General features: G+C 41.0%; 1 protein-coding gene and 1 pseudogene across 4 annotated transcripts in view; both read right to left on the bottom strand.

The window, feature by feature from the left end:
- The window catches only part of ZDHHC17 (zinc finger DHHC-type palmitoyltransferase 17), a 296,534-nt gene that overhangs the window by 93,106 nt on the left and 184,644 nt on the right, over positions 1-18,784 (bottom strand). The gene's annotated exons all lie outside the window — the stretch shown is intronic.
- LOC744543 (RWD domain-containing protein 1-like) lies at positions 2,519-3,325 on the bottom strand (annotated as a pseudogene).

The raw sequence follows: 18,784 nt of genomic DNA, 5'->3' as shown, positions 1-18,784 counted from the left end.
ATTTAATTTTTTTTTATTGTGGGCCGGGCACGGTGGCTCACGCCTGTAATCCCAGCACTTTGGGAGGCCGAGGCGGGTGGATCATGAGGTCAGGAGATCCAGACCATCCTAGCTAACACGGTGAAACCCCATGTCTACTAAAAATACAAAAATTTAGCTGGGCATGGTGGCTGGCGCCTGTAGTCCCAGCTACTCAGGAGGCTGAGACAGGAGAACGGCGTGAACCCGGGAGGCGGAGCTTGCAGTGAGCTGAGATCACGCCACTGCATTCCAGCCTGGGCGACAGAGCAAGACTCTGTCTTAAAAAAAAAAAAAAAAAAAAAAAATTTTCTTGTGGTGAGAACACCTGACGCAAGATCTCTCTTAAATTTCTTTTTTTGAGACGGAGTCTTGCTCTGTCGCCCAGGCTAAAGTGCAGTGGTGCGACCTCGGCTCACTGCCAGCTCCGTCTCCCAGGTTCACACCATTCTCCTGCCTCAGCCTCCCGAGTAGCTGGGACTACAGGCGCCCGCCACCACACCCGGCTAATTTTTTGTATTTTTAGTAGAGACAGGGTTTCACCGTTACCCAGGATGGTCTCGATCTCCTGACCTCGTGATCCACCCGCCTCGGCCTCCCAAAGTGCTGGGATTACAGGCGTGAGCCACGGCGCCTGGCCGATCTCTCTTAAATTTTTAAGTGCACAATACGGTATTGTTAACCATAGGCAGAATGGTGTACAGCAGATTTCTAGACCTTATTCGTCTTATATAACTGAAACTTTATACCCATTGAACAGCACCTCCCCATATCCTTCTACCTTTGGCCCTGGCAACCACCATTCTACTGTTTCTATCAGTTTGACTATTTTAGATACCTCACCTTTGGCCTTCAGTGAGTGGCTTATTTCACTTAGCATAATGTCCTCTGGGTTCATCCATGTTGTCACATATGGCAGAATTTCCTTCTTTTTAAAGGCTGAATAATATCCCATTGTATGTATATACCACACTTTATCCATTCATCCATCAGTAGACATTTGGGTTGTTTCCATAGCTTGGCTATTGTGATAATGCTGCAATGAACATGAGAGTGTGTTTTATGTCTTTGAGATCCCAATTTCAATTCTTTTGAATATATAAACGGAAGTGAATTGCTGGATCATATGGTAGGTCTATTTTTAATTTTTTGAAGACCCATCATACCCTTTTCCATAGCTGCTGAACCATTTTACATTACAGTGTACAAGGGTTCCAGTTTTTCCACATGCTTGCTAACACTTAGGTTTTGTGTTTTTTTTTTTCATAATAGCCATCCTAGTAGGTGTGAAGTCATATCTCACTGTAGTTTTGATTTGCATTTCCGTGATGATTAGTGATGTTGAGCATCTTTTCATATACCTGGTCATCTGTATTTCTTCTTTGGAGAAATTTTTACTTAAGTCTTTTGTCCATTTTTAAATTGGATTTTCTGGGGGTTTTTGCTCTCCAGTTGTAGGAGTTCATCGAATCATTTGGATATTAATCCCTTATCGTATATATGATTTATAAATATTTTCTCCCATTCTGTAGGTTGCCTCCTCACTTTGCTGACTGTTTCCTTTGCTGTGCAGAAGCTTTTTAGTTCAATTTAATTCTGCTTGTCTAATTTTGCTTCTGTTGCTTGTGCTTTTTCTGTAATATCCAAGAAATTGTTGCCAAGCCCAATGTCATGCAATTTTCACCTATGTTTTCTTCTAAGTGTTTTACAGTTTTACAGTTCTACATTTTACATTTCAGTCATTAATCTATTTAAAGCTGACTTTTTTGTATGGTGCAAGATAAGGGTCCAATATCATCCTTTTTGCATATGGATATCCACTTTTCCCAGCACCATCTGTTGAATAAAATGTCCTTTCCCCTTTGTGTATTCTTAGCATCCTTATCAAAGACCAGTTGACAGTATATGTGTGGGTTTATTTTGAGGCTCTTTATTCTGTTCCATTGGCCTGTATGTCTGTTTTTATGCCAGTTCCATACTGTTTTAATTACTTTAGGTTTGAGATATATTTTAAAATCAGGAAGTGTGATGCTTCTGTGTTCTTTCTCAAGAGTGTTCTGTTTATTCAGGGTCTTTTGTGGTCCCATATGAATTTCAGGATTTTTTTTTCTATTTCTATATAAAACACCACTGAATAGGGGTTGCATTGAATCTATAGATCACTTACAGTAGGATAGACACTTTTTAAATATTAATTCTTCCAATCCATGAACACAGGATGTCTTTCCATTTGTGTTTTCTTTCATTTCTTTCATCAGTGGTTTGTAGTTTTCAGCATACAAGCCTTTTGCCTCCTTGGTTAAATTTATTCCTGAGTATTTTATTCTTTTTGATGCTACTATAAATGGGATTGTTTTCTTAATTTTTCTTTTCAAATAGTTCATTGTTAGTGTGTACAAACAAAACTGATTTTTTAAAAAACTTTTAAGGTCAGTTTTTTAAGTTCAATGATGAAAGCTATCAGAAGAATATTATCCTGAAAATAATTTTTTCTTAGAAAAAAAGAAAGGAAAATAAAACCCTCTGAGCATAGCCACAGATGCTGTGGCAGTCAAGCCTCTCTGCAGATGGGGACGTCCATTAGTCAGCTGAGTCACTCTCTGGGTCAGGAGGATTGTAGTCTGGATCATCCTCATCATCCTCCAGCTCCAAGTCATCCATTTATTGGAACAAAGACTCATCTACCTCCACGTTGTTTCCAGCATGCTCCAAGAACTGGATATCAGATGTGTCAAGATTATGATCTGTTTCAAATAGTTGTTTCCCACTTAATTTATTTTTTCCTGCTGTTCTTCTTCTTTCATCCTTTTCTTTTTAATTTCCAAGAATTCTTCATCAAACTTGGCCTTCCGATTTAAGAAATTCTCTATTGTAATTGGAGTTCCATGGAATAATTGCTTTTCAGCCTCTTCTGCTTCTTTTTCTTGTTGTTTCTTTTCTTCTCTTCTAGTTTTTATCTGATCTACTATTTCATTTAATTTTTCTTGCACAGCTGTCACTAGAGTAAAGATCATCACCATACCAAGATTTTCTTCAGCCTGTAATGCTAGTAATTTTAAAATGTCTGAGACATCATTATCTTCTAGATTTTCTGGAGGGAATATTTCATAAAGGAGAACTTCACCTGGGTATTTTTCACTGTATGTAAACGTGAGGGTAGTCTGGACAGTTTCATCATTTTCTCCAGCCTCAGATGTCACAGTAATGGTGAAGCCGGGTGGATTTTATGATAATACTATGAAGGAGTTAGGGTAGATGGACTCCTGGGCCTCTAGCTCTTGCATTGCTCCTCATCATAGTCTGTCATCGTGGCCCTTGCTGCTGCCCATGGATCACCCAGACACCTAGGTGGCGCACAGCAGCCGAGACAGCGGCCGCGTCAGGAGAGTGTGGGGCAGCCAGACAACTGATTTTTGTATGTTGATTTTTCATCCTACAACTCTATTGTATTCATTCCCCCAAATGCCCCCTCCCCTCCGAGATGGAGTTTCGCTCTTGTTGCCCAGGCTGGAGTGCAATGGCGCGATCTCGGCTCACTGCAACCTCCGCCTCCCGGGTTCAAGCGATTCTCCTGCCTCAGCCTCAGCCTCCCCGAGTAGCTGGGATTACAGGCGCATGTCACCATGCCTAGCTAATTTTTGTATTTTTTTGGTGGAGACAGGGTTTCGCCATGTTGGCCAGGCTGGTCTCGAACTCCTGACCTCAGGTGATCCGCCCACCTCGGCCTTCCAAAGTGCTGGGATTACAGGTGTGAGCCGCCGTGCCTGGCCCTGTATTCACTTATTAGTTCTAAAATTTAACAATTATTTATTAAACATTTGTTCTGTGTAAATGTTGGAATCACCACAACATAGTCAGAGATACTTTTTAAGCTGTCACTCATATTATTTGACTCAACTAAATAAATAATCATAACACTTTGAATTCTAACCAAGTTATTTAATTATAAGTTTTTCCTATAAGCCATTTCACAAATTTCTGTGTTTCATTGGATTGTGGACAAAATAAATACTGACTACTTAGAGCTGGAATGAGGCACAAGCTTTGCTATTTTGACAAGTCACACCTAACAGTACTCTACGATCCTATTTTAAGTGAAGTGAGGACAATCTTTTTGCGCTCATATTTTTTAGAGTGATATAGATAAAACAAGACCAGAGAATTAAAGGGAATATGTAGAATTTAGCATATGTGACAGTCAACATCTAAAAGGGCCTCCAGTGACTCTTGTCTCCTGGTATGCACGTCTTTGCACCCTCCCACCGCGAGTAGAGCTGACCTGTGGAACCAATGAGATATTGCGGGAAAATAGTGTGTGACTTTTGAGTACAGAGCATAAAAGGCATCATGGTTTCTACCTTGTTCTCTCTTGGATCCGTAGCTGTTGGGGAAGCCAGCTGCCATATCATGAAGACATTCAAGCAGCCCTGTGGAGAGGTCTGCCTGGCAAGGAACTGAGACCTCCTGCCAAGAACCAACACTGCTTGTCAGGTATGAAAGTGAGCTGCCTTAAAAGCGGATCCACCAGCTCCAGTGAAGCCTTCAGATGGCTGCAACCGCACCTGACCTCTCAACCATGAGCTTATTAGAGACTGAGCCAGGACCACCCACTTAAACGGCACCTGGTCTCCTGACACACTAAAACTATGTGAAAATAAGTATTTTTCTAAGACGCTAAATTTTGAAATAATTTGTTATACAACAATATAGTATATTGTGTAAAACCTGAAACCTCCAAAATCATTTACAAAGTTATATGTGTATAAGAATCCAGCAAGATCAAAATGTTTAACCTGACTTAGTAGAACTGGTTTATTTCTAAACTTTGCTTCCTTAAAAGGAATGTGCGACCTATTTTGTTGATATTTTTGTTGCGGGAGGAGGAGGAGGTATGTGCAAATTTCTTTTCTCCAGGAAATTTGAAGACAGCGGTTCCCATTTGTGAAGAGAATCAGTGCTAATAACTTGGGGTCAGCCTTCAAGAGCCGTGAATATCCTTATGAAACAGAAGATAATGGGATTTTGTGTTAAGAAATAATGAGTATTTAAAGCAACAATGTATATATTTTAAAGTAGGAAGAGAGCAAGAGTATGGATTGCTGGATGTGAACTTGTCTGAAAATGCATCCTACTTCCAGGAAATGGCAAATGCACTCAGAGAAGAAAACAAGATTCCCCCGCAAGAGCAAGATTCCTCAGAAGCCTCATGAATCAGAGATTTCTCAACACCCAGAGCCTTGCCTCATTCTGTATTTGAGAGCAAATTTCTCTTTTGCACTAGCACTCCATCATTTTACTAGTCCTTAGGAACTCAAGGTGTGGTCATGGCAGCAGTGCCACTAGGTTTTACTCTTTGCCATTTGACTCGCACCGTCTGCAATGTTCCAGGGCACCTGTAAGCCCAAAGGGACCCCCTGAGCACCCATACATGGGGAGGGAAGAGAAGAAAATCAGAAAGGCTTGACTGAACAAGCTTAAGACCCTCTCCTCCTGCCAACTGAGACAGCAATCAGTGAAAGCCCTTCTTATATGTGTATGCACATTTTTTCAAGGGAGAAAGTCTGCAGCTTTCATTGGAGTTTCAAAGGCATATGTGATCCAAAAAAGGTTGCTCAAATCTAGGAACATTTAAAATATTAAATCCACTTTTTTTTTTTTTTGAGACACTCTTGCTCTGTTGCCCAGGCTGGAGTGCAGTGGTGTGATATTGGCTCACTGCAACCTCCACCTCCTGGGTTCAAACAGTTCTCATGCCTCAGCCTCCCAAGTAGCTGGGATTACATATGTGTGCAGCCATGTCTGGCTAAGTTTTTTTGTATTTTTGTAGAGATGGGTTTTTGCCATGTTGTCCAGGCTGGTCTCAAACTCCTGGCTAGTCATGTGCTTCATGTATATTATTTTATTTAATCCTCATAGGAAGCCTTAGAGGTAGATGAGTTAACCCTTTACAGTGAGTTAACATAATGACTACGTAGGATCTCTAATGTGTGGAGAGTCTGTAGACATCTACACATTAGGTGGTTTGCAAACAACTAATGATGCATCAACAATTCCTGAAATCAAATATGTAGACAACAGCTAATAGGCCATGAATTTGATACATGCTAGTATGTGTCATGACTGGACAGAAAGACATACTTTTGTTGCTTTGAGATTAACCCTCTGATCCAATGTCAAATACACTATTTACTAGCTTTTTTATGACAATTCAACAATGTCAGGAAACTATTTTTATAATTGGCTATAATTAATGCATAGCTGTAAGAGAAAGTAAATGAATTTTTATTAAAAATAAACCTTTTAGATTGCTTCCATCAGGCAATTAAAGCAGTTGAGAGAAGCTTTATGCTATAGCCTTCTGTATAAACTAGGGGAAAATGTGAAAAAGTCAAAACATGCTCTCAATGACCTCCCACATCTTTTCCACACCTCTCCCTATTCTCTGCTTGCCTCTTCTATGCTGACATATACTTAAGGTCATTTATGTTTTTCTGAATGACCCCTGGACTACAGAACTAATGTCCACACATCACTCACCCAAATTCACATTGGGAACAAACTGGGTATTCATTGCATTTTGTCTTTACAAGAAAAAAGGCCATTGATTTGGCTGTTATGAATAAGAAGGAACTGGCCCCACCTACCTGACGTTTACTTTCCTCCCACCCCTGATCCTAGGCCAGGTCACTTTTATGTCAAATACACTTACCTTAGGAATGAAAAGGGCGACAGTTATGGTGTTGAGTGCCTTGACTCAGCTATGCTGGGCCCCTGCCAAGGCTCCTGTTGAGGAGGACCTTAAGAGTAAACTTTTGGCCAGGCACGGTGGCTCACACCAGTAATCCCAGCACTTTGGGAGGCCGAGGTGGGTGGATCACAAGGTCAGGAGTTCGAGACCAGCCTGGCTGATATGGTGAAACCCCATCTGTACTAAAAATACAAAAATTAGCCAGGCGTGGTGGCGTGCACCTGTAGTCCCAGCTACTCAGGAAGCTGAGGCAGGAGAATTGTTTGAACCCAGGAGGTGAGGGTTGCAGTGAGCTGAGATGGCACCACAGAGGGAGACTCCATCTCAAAAAAAAAAAAAAAGAGTAAACTTTTTTTTAATCAGGACTTCATTAGTACAGTATGGATGTATGGTAACTGTTGTAGGCCTAGACTGTTATCAGACCACTTCCAGAATCTTCCCCAGCCTGGCTGTCCCTGACCCTTTCCCCAGGCTCCTGGTCCGTCATTGTAGAGATGTATCCTGACTGGTTTATGTCCTAAGGTTATTTCATCAGGAACCAGGGGCTCCACTCATTGGCTTATTTACACCTTGGAATCAAACTTAGAGTTGGAGTTCTAACTGTAGTTGGCCCAACTGATTTATCTTATGTAGGAGACAGTTTAGTAAGTCAAAATATTTTTCTATCCAGACTTCTCAGGCTAGACACACTACCTGCGTGCACTGTCATCTTAATTCTATGACCTGAGGAAAGTTACATAAGTTCTCTGTGCTTGCATAGTTGCCATGCTATTTATTTTCATCTTGATCAGGCTTAGATAGCTCTGATAGCCATTTCATTGGTTGTAATACTGTGTGGGGGACTTTTTAACTTTCTTCCCCCCATATCTGAGCCCATTTTGGTTTTCATTGTTAGTTTCTGTTTGAGGACAAAGTATTTCATCTTCTGTTTACTTTTATGTACCTCAAGAAAAAGGGTGCGGAAGAAATAAACTTGGCTGAGACAAGCAAGACACAGACTGCCTTAGAAAACCTGAATCCTGCTCTCTTTGCTGAGTTGTTGTTCACTCCATCTAGGTGAGAATTATATCTCATTTACATAAGGGAATATCCCCAGACATCAGTTTCCACATCTTAATGAGTATCCCTACAGCCTTCACTTTCATGAGAGTCAGTCCCATAGTTCACTTTCCCCATCTCACCTGCCTTCCTCTCAACCACTTCTAGCAATGTAAAGTGGGAAAATGGAACATGTACGAAGACCCATTGAGTTTGCTTATCTACAAATTTGGGGATATTCATGTGAATCTCAGAATTTGGTATATTTATCAGTATAGCTTGAAGTGGGTAAATGGATGAGAGGGCAGAGTGAGGATGCAACCCATTAGTTCTCTTCTGCTCCGTTTCATAGTATGTCTTTGTGTGCCTGTTTTTTATGTTACATTTTTTAACTTAAAGGTATGTCCCCTTCATTTGTTGGTTTTTGAATTGGTAAATTTTCTGGGTCTTTTTTTTTTTTTTTTTTTTTGGAACAGATATTAAAGTAGAAAATGTCTGTGATGTAGTTAGCCCCTTGGATAGCTCAGAAATCCCCAAACATGTGAGTTTTCCTCCACAACTGCTTAGCTTTCAGTATGCTGATAGAATCAGGTGCTATAGAGAATATTTCCAAGTCACTGAACCTGAGAGTCCCCTTAACTCATCTGCCACTCATTGTTGAGGTATATTCTTTCTATAACTGGTTACTTCATTCATTACATGATTTTTCCTCATTTTAGTCTCTGAAATTAATCTCAAATTCAACTTTTAGGATACTTGCTGTTAGATTGGTTCATCATGGAAGGCATGGGGACCTACAGATTTCCAGACATACATACACACAAATTTGCATCAGTATCAGAGGGTTCAGGGATTCCCTAAGCATGGTCCATGGACCCCACAGGAAAAATCCATGAAAAATCCTTGCTTATGATAAATTATAGCTTTAGTTTTTGACTGCTGTACTTAACCTATAAAGAAATTTGGGAAGTCATCTAGTTTATCCTACTGTCTTCAGACAAAATAATTCTCAGCAAATATGGTGTAGAAGAAAGTCTATTATACAAAACCAAATACTGGTTCTGGTTTTACAGTTAATTAACTTTATGATCTTTGTCACTTTCGTTTTTCAACTTCAGTTGTCATCTATAAAATGAAGGGTTTGTTCTAAGTGCTCTCCAAAGTTTCTTTTCTTTTTTTTTTTTTTTTGAGACAGGGTCTTCCTCTGTCCCCCATTCTGGAGTGCAATGTCACGATCTCGGCTCACTGCAACCTCCACCTCCCAGGTTCAAGCCACTCTCATGCCTCAGCCTCCCTAGTAGCTGGGATTACAGACGCCTGCCACCATGCCTGGCTATTTTTTGCATTTTTAGTAGAGATGGGGTTTCACCACGTTAGCCGGGCTGGTTTCAAACTCCTGACCTCGGGTGATCCACTGCCTTGGCCTCCCAAAGTGCTGGAATTACAGGCGTGAGCGACTGCACCAGGCCCAAAGTCTCTTTCATCTATATAATTCTAATAAAAATAATAATATCATCCTAGATAGACAATAATTTCCTTTTTAACTGTCATAATGAAAGGCCACAGTTTCTGCAATTAACCTCTGCTTTGTTCTGTGACAGTTTTTACTATCAGAAATTTCTTCCTGATTTTTATCCTAAATCCCTCCTACTATAGGTCTTCTTTTATTTTTCTCAGGTCTCTTAACAGTCTATTTATCTTCCTTACCTAAATCATTCCCAGACAGGTGAAGTCTTACTGGTGAAACCTTAGCAAGCACTTCCATCAGTAAAACCCCTTTTTCCGACCTCTAAATCATTAATGCACATGGTAAATGAGACGAGGCGAGGCACTAACACCCAAAGGCACTCCGTTAGAAATTCTGTGTCCCAGAGAGATAAGAGGACCTAAACTGTTGTAGTTGCAGTATCTGGTATTCCTTGCTTTTCTACTCTAAATTTTACCTTTCTAAGCTTCACTCAGCGAGAAGATGGCATGGCTAAAGATATTTCGCTACGAAAAGAAAATAAAAGTGAAATCATTTATCTGAATTTAGGGCCTTATTCCATTTTAGGCCATCAGCAATGAGTTGTCCCATTGTCTTATTCCCACAGGATCCTATTCAAAATACCTACCTATCTAGAAAGTCAATTTTTTTTTCATTTCTTTGATTTTTTTACATCAGTTTTTTAATTCCAGAAGTAATAACTGCACATACATTAACATTTTTTTAAGAATATAAGGTAACACAGATAATTAAAATAAAACTACTTTTTCCCTCCCCACTCATTCCAACAACACTTCCAAAAATTCATCATGATTAATCATAGTTTTTCCAAAATCTTAAGATATATACATATATATCCATAAAACATGATATGTTAACTGTGCAAACTGTTCCACACCTTGCTTTCTTCACTTAATAATTTGTCTTAGATAGATTTCTTTTTTTTTTTTTTTTGGTGACAGAGTCTTGCTGTGTCACTCAGACTGGAGTGCAGTGACATAATCATGGCTCATTGCAGCCTTGACCTCCCAAGTAGCTGGGACTACAGGCATGCGCCACCACACCCAGCTAATTTTTGTATTTTTAGTAGAGACAGAGTTTCACCATGTTGGCCAAGTTGGTCTCAAACTCCTGGACTCAAGTGATCCTTTCACCTCAGCCTCCCAAAGTGCTGGGATTACAGACGTGAGCCAACAAGCCTGGTCATCTTAGATATCTTTGCATGGCAGCACTTATAATTCTATTTTATTCTATTTAATGGCTTGCATAGTATTCTCCTGGGTCCTTTTATCTCACTCAGAATATTTTGAGCTTTAAGTAACAGTTAAATAAAGTGGCCTGCATGATAAAGGTCTTTATTATTTCTCACATCAAGAAGTTTAGAGTCAGGTTAATTCAACAGTTTCATAATATCATAAAGATCCAAGTATGCTGCAGGCTAATTCAACAGCTCAGTAATATCATGGAGATTCAGTCAGATTCCTTTCTCTTTTCTGCTATTCTCTGCTAAAGGTGAGAAACCGCATGTCCTCAGGATGGCTGCAGCAGCTCCGGGCATTATGCATTACACAGCCATATCCAAGGCAATAAAAGGACTGTTCCTTCTCATAGGCCTCTTTTTTGAACTAAGGAACATCTGCAGATCACATTTGTCAGGACTTAATTATACGTCCATGCTAAAACCAATCTTTGGCAAAGGAAATGAAACCACCCTGATTACCTTATATGAGGGGTTGGCAAACAGTGGCTGATAGGTTAAATCTGTCCCATTGCCTGTTTTCGTATGGCCTGTGAGCTATGAGTTTTACATTCTTAAAGGGTTGGTAAAAAATAAAAAGACTACTTTGTGATGTAAGAAAATTACATGAAATTCAAAGTTCAATATCTATAAAGAAAGTTTAGGTATTCTTAAAGAATGCTTTTACACTACAACAGCAGAATTCAGTAGTTGGAACAGAGGCCATATGGCTCACAAAGCCTAATATATTTACTCTCTGGTCCTTTACAGGAAAAGTTTGCCAACCTCTGGCTTAGATGATCACCTGAGGCCAAGGAGCCTTGCCCTTGAGCACAAGACTATGTAGTCAGTAAAGCACAAACAAAATTGGGGCTTTCCCTAGCAAGGTTGGAAAGGCGGAGAAGAAATGGATTTGGATAGGTAGTCAACAATGTCTGTTTTATGTTACCACACATTTTCTCAAGAAATTTCAATCAGCTCTCTGAGAACAGATTCATCTTTAAATGAATGTTCATAGGTAACAGCAACTCATGCATCAATGTTGGAAAGTGAGCTCATTTTCACATTGCTTCAGGTTAGGCAGAAGGTTTGGTAAAGGGATTAACGTAATTGTTTCCTTGTTGTTTACAAAAAGAAGTCCCAGTTGGCATGCCACATAAAATCTTCTGTATCTCACTCTTGTTTACATTTCCAACATCCCCTGCCACCGCAAGTAAATGACTCTATTGCTCCTTCCATCGTGAAACACTTGAAATTCCCTGAATTTACGAAGACTTTTCCTGCTACATTGCCTTTGTCCATGCTATTATTTCCACTTGGAACACCCTTTCTTCTTGTCCACCTGGGCAGTTTCTTAGGTGAAACTTTAAGACCTAACTCAAGTGTTACTTTCTTTGAAAAACCTTATACGACCACATTTGGGGCTCTATCTTACTTTGTTGTCTTGGCTTGGGTTGCCTAAAAAGAACCTGAACAAGGGTTCCCTCTCATTTATTTATTTTGAGAGGTAACACCAGGGAACAAGAGTTGGGGGTAGGAGACCAGAAGTAAACTGTGACAAGAAAACCAATACAGAGGTGCATTATTGAACTGGTTACCTTTTTAGGCAGTGGGGGGCTTGGACCTGCTGGAGAGCTTCTGAGGAGCCAGAATTCAGAATTGTTTGCTGAGACACAGAAGAAGGGATAATCTTTTTTTTTTTTTTTTTTTTTTTTTTGAGACAGAGTTTCGCTCTTTTTGCCCAGGCTGGAGTGCAATGGCACGATCTCGGCTCACCGCAACCTCCGCCTCCCGGGTTCAAGCAATTCTCCAGCCTCAGCCTCCCAAGTAGCTGGGATTACAGGCACATGCCACCACGTCCAGCTAATTTTGTATTTTTAGTAGAGACAGGGTTTCTCCATGTTGGTCAGGCTGGTCTCAAACTCCTAACCTCAGGAGATCCGCTCACCTCAGCCTCCCAAAGTGCTGGGATTACAGGCGTGAGCCACCGTGCCTGGCCAGAAGGGATAATCTTATCCCCTGCTGATATGCAGTTGCACCAGGGAGTGTTTGCTCCCTCATACTCCTGTGTTTGCACAGCAGAGAAGCCTCAGGGTGGAAAGCAAAAGATACCTAGTGCAGCTATCAGATGTCATCCTGGCTCAATTGGTAGCTATGGGTATGAAATAAGCAAAAGATGTCTGAAATACCCCATATTGTGTATTACTCAGATCTGCTAGGAATCTTCATCACATGTAGTCTATCACAGAGCCTTCAAGGTGATAACTGACAGCAATGCCTATGGAAGATATTATACAAGAGTGTTGGAGGAACAAGCAACACTTCTTGATGTTGTAATTGTTTTCATAATTGATATTCACCCTCTCTCACTTCCACCACTACTTGACCTAGGTTGTTTGCCTAGTGGATTGTCCAGCTCTTCATCCTGGAGGGACTGGTCCCTTAGTTGCTTTGGCTTTATTGGATAAGAGCTATTGCATTTTCTCATTTATGATTACCACTGGGTGTGAAAACACCTTGCTACTCACTGACTAGCATGTCCATTGGCATGACGTCATCGGTATAGCACAATATTCTGCAGAATGCCAAGCTGATCAGTGACCTATGGACAATGTATATTGTGATGCAGAGCAAGAAAGTTAACATAGTCCTGCAGTAAGCAGTGAGTGTGTGCTGCTTTTCTTCCCTCATAAAAGGTAACTTCTTTTGCTCCTTTTTATTCATAGGGATGGAGAGAAACCTATTCACTAGAGCAATATCCACATATCAGGCACCAAAGACTGTTGTTATATTCTAGTAAATATACAAACCCTTACATAACACGTATGATTTGGGGCTATTTTTAGGTAAAGCTTACAATAGTCCACCATTATTTCCTATGATGGATCTGGTTTTTGCACTGGCCAAACAGACTAAATAGGCAAATTGACCCAACATGTCCACATCCATTGAGTCTTTGAAGGTGACATTAATCTTTGCATTTCTTCTCAGGAAGTTGTATTCCTTCTAATTCACTGTCTTAGCCAGTGAGAGTGTGCAGTTTCAGGGACTTCCCCTGGTTGTTCCTATCATAATAACTCTCACTACACGTCAGGAAACCAAAGTGAGGGTTCTTCCAGTTGTTAATATAACCATTCCAATTGTTCACTTGGGAAACTAGGGATATAAGCAGAGGGTGAGTCTGTGACTCTGTTAGACCATGGTGAGATGAACCTGGGCCATCTGTTCTCTGTGCCCACTCAACTTGGAGCCATGTTTCTAACTTCCTGGTATTAACATTAGCTCAGAACCTATTATGCAACCAGCTTTGAAATGTCTGAATGGTTCCCTTTATTTTTCTTTTCTTTTCTTTCCTTTTTTTTTCTTTTTTCTTTGTCTTTTTTTTTTCTTTTTTTGAGACAGAGTCTTGCTGTCTCCCAGGCTGGAGTGCAGTGGCATGATCACAGCTTACCCACCACAACCTCCACCTACCCAGCTCAATCAATCCTCCCCGCTAGCCTCCCAAGTAGCTGGGACCACAGGCATGTGCCACCACACCCAACTAATTTTTGTATTTTTTGTAAAGATGTGTTTTTGCCATGTTGTCCAGGCTGGTCTCGAACTCCTGGGTTTAAGCAATCCTCCTGCCTCAGTCTCCTAAACTGGTGGGATTATAAGTGTGAGCCACCATGCCCAGCCTCCTTTTTTTTTTTTCAATGTACAGTGATGTGGTTTGGCTCTGTGTCCCCACCCAAATCTCATCTTGAATTGTAATCCAAATTGTAATCCCCAGGTGTCGAGGGAGGGATTATGTGGGAGGTGACTGGCTCATGGGGGTGGTTTTCCCCATGCTGTTCTCATAATAGTGAGTGAATTCTCATGAGATCAGATGGTTTTTAAATGGCAGTTTTTCCTGCGTTCTCTCTCTCCCTCCTGCTGCCTTGTGAAGAACGTGCCTGCTTCCCCTTCACCTTCCACCATGATGGTAAGTTTCCTGAGGCCTCCCCAGCCATGAGGGAGTGCAAGTCAATTAAACCTCTTTCATTTATAAATTACCCAGTCTCAGGCATTTCTTTATAGCAGTGTGACAACAGACTAATACATACAGTTTCTCCATAAATGGGTTGTCTTAGTCTGTGTTGCTGTAAAGTAATACCTGAGGCCTGGGTAATTTATGAAGAAAAGAGATTTATTTGGCTCACAGTTCTACAGACTGTACAAGAGACATGGTACCAGCATCTGCATATGCTGAGGGCCTCAGGTTGCTTTCACTCATGGTGGGAAGGGAAGGGAAGCAAAGCCTGTATGTTCAGAGATCACATGGAGAGAGAGAAAGCAAGGAAGAGGGAAGAGGTGCCAGGTCTTTTTAACAACCAGCTCTGGCAAGAATTAATGGAGTGGGAACTCACTCATCCCTGAGGGAGGGCATTAATATATTCATGAAGGATCCACGCCCATGACCAAAACACCTCCCAAATAGGCCCTATCTCCAACACTGGTGATCAAATTTCAACAAGAGGTTTGGAGGGGACAAATATGCAAATGACAGCATAGATGTGTGTCCTTTTGTGGAATGAATGGGGAAATATGTAGTGAATATACTTGTGCTATTATTGCAGGGCATTTACTCAGCTTTCCTTTCAGGTGATTAGCTCTGGTTCTGAGAAGTCTCTTAGGTCTGTAAACTGGCTGAGGGGTTGCAATTTTCCAATGAGACAGCTGACATCAGCCTTCTGCTCACCAGCTATCAGTGTTTTCTTTTTATGCATATAGATCAAGTAATACCATAGTGGATGCTCATTTAACTTGCCCCAAGAAATGCTATGGTCTTATTAGTCACTATCACAGAGCCCTGTGGGTGAAGGCATTCTGGTTGCCACTCTGGCCTTGCAGCCCATTATTGTAATTATGTACTCTTTCCTTCTGTCAGTCAAGCACTACCATCTGGCCTTTGCTATTTTCGATTCTTATCAACCCAGTTGATATTAGGGAGTCCAGTTCCATAGTAGCAGCATCTCTTATTGTGAACTACAGTGGATAGCCACCACGGAACTTCCCACAGATGCCAATGGCACCCTCACCAGTGTATTTCTTACTTCCCTGGAGATGGGTATGTCCTCTGAACACTTAGAAGGAATATTTGGTCACATGATGGGCTCTCAGGTCATATATTACAAATTTACTCAAACATTCTAACTTCCTAGAGCCTTCTGATACCTTTCTCAAGGCAGTCAAGGTACTTCTAGAATCTCTCCCTCATTTGCTATAGACCCTCATCCTGTCCAGGCTCCAGGGAACCATCCCAGCAGTACATTAGGTCCAGCTCCATGTGTCCTTGCCATATCATGAAAGTCCAAGTGTTTTCCAGAGTCAATATGTTCTCTCCTGTCCACCTTTATATTCTCCCTTCCCTGGCCTAACACTTTTAAGACCTACTGCCATGCCTGTATCCCCTTTTCCTGCAGGCAAATATTAGCCAGTTTTCCCATTCCTTGTTTAAGTATACGCTATTCCTCATCTGAAGGATTTGCAGGGTCTCCACACAAGGGGAGGCTGTTCTGCTCCGGCAAAACAGAGGGAGCTACTTGTTCCAACACAGAGTTCAGAAGAATCTGGGAGTGGAAATTTCTCAGCCTTGTCCACCTAAATCCTACCACTACAGGTCTCAGGATTCCATTCTTTCCCTACCAGGGACTTGTCTTTGGCATAGAAGACTTGTCAAGGGAGCGCATTTCCTTTGTAGCTATGTTACCTTAAAGGTCAATCCTGGGTCTCATCATCAACACAGTTTGCTCTAGGGATACAGAAGACAAGCATCTCTTTAAATACTACCTTAGAGACTTTCCATTTTTCATGGCCTGCCTTGGAAGTTGGTAACTTGTACCTGTCACTTACAAAAGGTTGGGGGGTGGGGGACAGCGGCGGCGGTCTTAATGAGCCCTTAACAAAAGTGAGCCAATCCACGTATCTTATGATTACCATTGCCTTCAAACCATTCAAAGGCCATCCCTATTCCCTAAGCAAATGCTTGACTTTCCACCTATACCTCATCCCTATCATCCACCAGTGAAAGTCTTGGAGATGCTGATTCAGGCAAGGGGTTGACACTGCACACTCTTTCCACCAGAAGTGGAGGAGTCTGATTGCAGAATTCCTTCCTGGGGGCAAGAGGTCTGCTTTCTAGGTCTACTCCTTATATCAAATGTCTTAGGTTCCCCCAAAAGGCAGAGTCTGAGACAAGTGCTTGCATATAATGGGCTTACCTTGGAAAGAGATTCCAGGAGACAGGAGAAGGGACCTGGGGGAAAATGGTAAACGGAAAGGAAGAAAGCAAATCCAAACGGTGTGTTATTGAGCTGGTCACCACTATGGGAAACTGGAGCGTGGTCCTGCTGGGGGCCCTTTGAAAAACTGCATAGAGTGGGCCTCAGAATTGTCAGAATTGTCTGACACAGAAGAGATTATTGATTCACGAGTTCTACCCTTCAGTGGTAGAAGATTGCCCCAGGAAATGTCCACTCCTTCACTCTTCCAGTCTGCGCATGTGCCAAAATAGCTGGATGGGCTTCTGCAGGCATTCCACGTGGTGGTGGCAGAGAAGCCTCACCACAAAAAGCAAGAAAAGCAAGAGATGCTCCGTGCCCTTGAGGCAAGGCGATGTCAGAGCATAGTTGGCAGCAGCAGCAATGTGTGGAGCAAAAAGGTGAGCCAAGAGAATATGAGGAAGGAATAAGAGATGCTGGACAAACTTGTACACCTCTCTTATTGTGCTAATCGGACTACGTCACAGGTATTGCTCTGTGAGACTGTCACCAATCCTAGATGCTAAGCACTTTTTAAAAAGGGACATGGAATAAATTGGCATTATGTGCCTCCTGAAATGATGCATTGAGAAGAAGACAACGTCACTTCTTTGATAATCCTAGCGAAAGGCATATCTTGAACATAACCATGAGGAGACATCTGATAAACCCATATTGAGGCACATTGCACAAAATTTATAGTCTGCACTCTTAAAAAATGTCAATATCATGAAGGATAAACTGGGCAGTTGTTCCTAGTGAAATAAAAACTGAATACAACATCTAATCCAGACTTTGTTTTGTTATAATAGACATTATTTTGGGACGAAAGGATGTGTATATAATCTATAGATTAGACAATACTTTTGCATTAATGTTAATTATGTGATTTTGATAATTATTCAATGGTTATGTAAAAGAATGTCTTTGTTTTCAGGAAATATATGATGAAGTGTTTAAAAATAATGGAGTATCATGTCTGAAATGCTCAAAGAGAAAATGATAATAAAATGTTAATGTTTGAGGAATCTGAGAATGTAAAGGACTTGTGGCAATTTTTTGTATGGTTATAGCAACAAAGATCTGTGATCTGACCGGCCAAAATAGATGCCCCTTTATCAACCAAGATAGACCCTAAGGTTAAGGAAGCAAAAGTTACCTACAAGTTGAGGGTTCAGAGCTTGGCTGGCATGGCAACTTCCTAAATCCCTATGGCTACAAAAATTCTACACTCTTGCTAAACTCCCTAATAATAAGAGCTACCAGGCAAATTATCAGACCCCTCCTAACTCTGATTTGCCACCCAGACCACTGCAATGCTGATTGGACAGAGAATCTGCGTTACAAACATTCTTTCCTAATAAGCAACTGCAGACCTTAAGCCAGCTTCAACCAGTTTATAGAGACTGCGTACAAACTGTCTTTGTGTTCTATAGTTTACCTTTTGATGTAAAGAGCCAATTCCACCTAATTCTAATGCTAAAACCCCTCCCCAAAATGAACATGAGATATATGTTGCATACATGTTTGCCCATTGTATGTGTGCTCAACTCCCCTCATAAATATATATAGCTATTCCCCCAAACCTGCTGAACATGTGTGACTCTATTGTGTAATACAGACCCTGTGAGGCATAAAACCAACCTGACTTTTCCCTCTTTGAAGAGAGCACCTTCAGTATACACCAAAGACTGTCCTTTCTCAGTTTTCAAACTGGTATCACTAATAAAGCTCTTCTTTCTACAGTTTAGCCATCATGGTGGGCTTTTGGTTGGCATATCTGAAATTATGTCAAGATGTAAATTTTAAATTTTAGGCAAAAGAAATGGATATGTATTTTTTTTATATATGGGTGTATACATATATATGAATCTATCTATCCACGTATCTATCAAGCACCTAGCACAATGCCTACTGTCATACAGTAGGTTATCAGTAAATGTTCTGGAAGTCAACAGAGAAGTGCTCTGAAGCAA

Source organism: Pan troglodytes, chromosome 10 (assembly GCF_028858775.2).
Source record: "Pan troglodytes isolate AG18354 chromosome 10, NHGRI_mPanTro3-v2.0_pri, whole genome shotgun sequence".
NCBI lineage: Eukaryota > Metazoa > Chordata > Mammalia > Primates > Hominidae > Pan > Pan troglodytes.
The sequence above is the reverse complement of the archived record's forward strand: the minus strand, read 5'-3'. Positions and strand labels throughout refer to the sequence as shown.